Source organism: Pinus tabuliformis, chromosome Q, assembly GCF_031772625.1.
Source record: "Pinus tabuliformis cultivar Carrire ecotype Pingquan chromosome Q, CPIR1, whole genome shotgun sequence".
Taxonomy (NCBI): Eukaryota; Viridiplantae; Streptophyta; class Pinopsida; order Pinales; family Pinaceae; genus Pinus; species Pinus tabuliformis.
This window is the reverse complement of record NC_142296.1, coordinates 276,199,566-276,204,392: the sequence shown is the minus strand read 5'-3', so window position 1 is coordinate 276,204,392 and position 4,827 is coordinate 276,199,566.

The window sequence follows — 4,827 nt, the reverse complement described above, 5'->3', positions numbered from 1 at the left end:
TATCAACCTTCTCGATTTCCTCAACTATTGTAGTTTGGAACTGATTCATTGAGGCTTCTAAATAACAAACCTCCATAACTCGCTGATTATTTTTCTCAAGCTTGCAAATTTGCTTCCTCAAAATTGCATTTTCTGAGTCACACAAGGACTCAATTTCCCCCTCCAAATCATCAAGGAGGTCAATATTTTCCTGAAACTAATCTACAATATTCCATATATAATTTTCCATGGTTGACTCCATATTATCAACCTTCTCAATTTTCTCAGCCATTGTAGTTTGGAACTTGTTCTTAAGTGTTACATTCTCTGCTTGAAAAATAGTTATGATTGAATGCAACTAAGGAACTCGTTATGAAGTTGATCAATTGTCTTATTCTCATGAAGTTGCTACAATATTTTACCCATCTTTATAACACCAAGTTGGAAAATGTGTTTCCATTAGCAAAAAAAACTACTACAAAACAAGGTTGATGATAACAACAACAACAACTTTACACTTCCAATCACAACACAAATTAGACCAATACACCTATGTTTGCATGACTAGCCAACAAGTAGGTCTTTCATAACCACCAACGATAAGGAAAACAAATACATTACAATATCCAACAAATGGACACATGATCATTCTCCAATGGACATGATTTTCATAGGATTTTAACATCAAAAAAAAAAATCCTCAAGCCCTTGATAAAAATTTTTGGAACCCCTTTTTTTTTAACTTTGGTCCAAAAACACTTTTAAGGAAAATAAAATTAAAAAAACCTTTATGAGAAATGACTTGTCTTAGTTCAAAAAGGTTTGTGTCAACAATATGGATTAAGTGGCCTAGACTCCTCATTCACACAACAAATTATTTATCTTTGAGAGTAACTCATCTCCAACTTCTTTAGTTATGGTGATTGCAAGTTATTGATTAGTATTGTTTTGTTTGTTCAACGACAATGTTGAACTGATTATGATAACCTTGCAGACTTCATATTTGAACATCTTAGCTCTGATGATAAAACCAATAGGGCTCTATGGAACCTAAATTTGATTATTTTAGTACAAAAAACACATATTGAAGTTGTCGCATATGCCTTGTAAGAGTATTGTAGATTCAACCATTAAGGTATTATCAACCTGCTTCAAGCTCACACCAAATTTTGGCACTTGATGAGTTTTTGGTTTATCTAATCATTAGCTTTAAGGGCATAGAAAAATGCAATAAGACACCAACAAAGATATAGCCAAGTACAAAAAGCATAGAGGGTCTGTCCAAGCAATAGAGGAATTTGATCGTTGAGGCCACGATATTTCCTCCCTCAAACTCATGATCTACCAAAATCTCAATTTTTTACTCATGGAAGATTTCCAATGTGAGAGAAAATCACATACACATCTAATGTGTGCACATAGATCCGACAAAAGCTAAATTGATCTAGGGACACAATCTCAAAATGGGTTTTGTAATTTTCCAAAATACCAAATTGAAAAATAAACTCAAAGAGTGTCAATCAGGCCACCTTCAATTTAGAGACAACCTACAGAGTTGATGATTAGAACTAATTCATAACAACCCTCAAGTAGTTCTGAAAATAAAATAAATTCAAATTTAAAAATCAAATGACATGGTATCATAATCTCAAAATTAACGTGAGAGGTGGCATACGCTAATCTAGAATCATCGTTATCATTAAGGTGCCATATATTTGTCAAGGAAATTGTGCAAGTAACTTGCAACATATAATAATCTAGAGAGCATGAGCATACGAGGCGACACATCACTAATTTGAGTCATCATGATCATGAAGGTGATGTATGATGGGCTAGAGTTAGTGCGGGAATGGATGGAATCATACATTGATTGGGAGTTGATGTGAATGCATGCGGTTTCATACACCAATAAGGAGTTGATGTAAGTGTGAGATATGATGTACTTTAACCTAGCGTCAAAGAAAACATAAAGAAGACCAACGTTAATGGTATACTAATGGAGGGAAAGGGGGTGAAGGGAGGAGACAATTCGCATTAGGTTATGGAACTTGAATAACTATGGGTACATCTCAAGAGAGAGATCAAAGAAGTGATAAATACTCCTAACAAGGGATAATCTATCTTGAGTAGGGTTGTACTTTAGATAGGGACCTATTTCTCAATAATGAGATCTAAATGGAGAGAAGGGTACTATGACAAAGGGGTGAGGCTTTCCTTGAGAATCCAAGAGATAAGGAAAGCATAATAGGAAACATAAGGGCATGGAAGATTATAAGGAGAAGGAAAAGAAAAGTGAAGAAGAAGAGGGGCTTTCTTAAGAAGATTAGGCGAGGTGTAAGAGAGAAGGAAGAGAAGGACCACATGTCTTAGAAAATATTATAGGTGGTATACCTTTTAGGTGAAGAGAAAAATGGGGATGGGAGAGAATAAAATAAGGAAGGCTTGGAAGCTAGTTTGTTTGTTTGTTTTTTTTTTTTAAATAATATGTGAATTTAATAAATTAATTTAGATATTATTTTCAAAAACTAGCCGTTTAATATAGCCATTACTTAATAATATTTGTTTTAATAAATTAATATCATAATTTAAATATTATTTTTCAAAAACTAGACGTTTAATATAGTCATTACTTAATAATATTTGTTTTTAATATATTAATAAATTAATATCATAATTTAAATATTATTGTTCAAAGATAGTCGTTACTTGAAATTATGGCTTCTACATTGCTCTCTATTTAAGCCTTTGCCATGGTCTGCCTCATCTTTTGGTCCTGATGATGAACCACACATGTTGGTTCGAAATGCGTTGGCTAATATTAAGTTATTTTATGTTTTATAATTTTTAGTTATATATATGTATATATAAATACAAATTCTAAAAATGAAAGATATTATTGGCTATAATTTTGATAAAAAAATAACATAAATAAAATTGAAAATTAATCCTTGCATTTTGGTGTTTTCATAAAACTGAATATAGAAATGTGTAAGTACTAAAAATTTAGTTAATCATATATTTTATGTCATCATAATTGTGTTGATAGTGGTCTTTTATTGGAAGGATCATTTGCATGCCATGGCAGGGTCATTCAATACATGTTATGAGCAAAGGATCATTTGCATGCCATGGCAAGATCATTCAGTACATGCTATGGTAATGCATGTATCACTACAGGGTCATTCAATACATGCTATGGCAGTGTAGGTATGTTTTTATTTAATAAATCATATAATTGCTATATTTATCTCATTGCAAATTAATAAAAAACGAGAAATATAGTTACATAAAATTAAAATATAAAATATTTAAAAATTAATTAAAAAAATATTGTTGTATAAAATTAGAATATAGAGTATTTAAAATTGACTTATGTATTTCACAAAAAATCCACTAAATTAATTTAATATCATTTTCAGGGTTCTCAATATAATTCCAAAACCTAATGTTGTTGTATAACTTGTGTATTTAAAAAAAAATACTAAATTAACCTAATATTATTTTAGAGTTTTTAATACAATTCCAAAACCTAATGCTATTTATAAAGTTCTCACTACAAAAACTACTTGACCAATATCATTAACAAAATTCCAATAAATTATCATTAAACCTAAGCAAGCTTAAAGCTACCAGCATTTTCATGTTAATGAAGAATAATTACCATTGTGTTTCTCTCATCATTTTCTATTAATTATGTTGTTAATGATATATGAAGAGTCTCATACCTAGATAGTAGATATATGGATTATGTTGTTAATGATATATGAAGAGTCTCATACCTAGATAGTAGATATACTCTGTCATATATATTTTATATTTTCCTTGATATTTTTCTGCATTTATGATCTGAAAATCACTCGTGAATGATCTCAGTTAATTAATGAAGGTATTATAGACTCATGTGCTGGGGTGTGTCTATGTTATTTTAAGCAACAGATCGATAAGATTGCGAAATACACAAACACTTGAAACAGTAAGAGGAACACAGTAAGCAAATACATAACACAACAAATTTAATAAGGAGTTCACCCAATCCTCTTGGGCTACGTCTCTTGGTCCAGCTTCAGTGGTGGCCTTTTCTATTATGTCTTAAAGCAGAGATTTTACAATAAGGAGCTCAATTTGAGTCTCACTTAACAAATGATGATCAGTAGGGTGGTACTTGGATTCCCCAAGCCTCTAGAGTACACAGACTCCCCCTTACTGAATCTCGACCTCAACTGGTCTCAATGGCATGAGCCCAATTTGGTACTCAATACCGGATAGGTACGAACTATGTGTTAGTTTTCTTTAAACGGTCATTATTTCTGTTACTCCAGGATTTGCCCGCGAAACTGATTCTTTTGCCAGCTCATTGGTCATGTCGGACCTCAAATCTTTATGTGCCTCAGTCTATTCCCCCATCGAATCTAGTCATCCATCGGGTTAATTCTCCGTCGTTGATATGGAGCCTCCAGATCCTACGGTCTCCGTTTATATCGCGCGGGTAAGTTGCTCGACCGTTACTCACGCGATGTAAGCGGTTTTCTCTCTCATCCGCTGGACACGCGTCGCCCAGTGTATGGCATCGCACTGAACTCGGCCAAACCCGCTTACCGCTCGAAGTGCACGCGATATCCTGTCGGTTTTGGGCGCAGGACCCGCCTTCTGATGTTTTCCGCATGGTTTCCTTGTTTTCCTCGTGACCGAGTGCTCGGGGCTTTCCTTCTCTGAGGGTTTTGTCCTGCGATAAGTGTTTGTGCTAATCGCGTATCAGAAACTGCCTCTGTTTCTAGATCTGGGCTTCCGATTGCCAATTTGCGTCCATGCATGGTCTCCATGGGCCAACGGTCAGTGTGCTTTGACTGA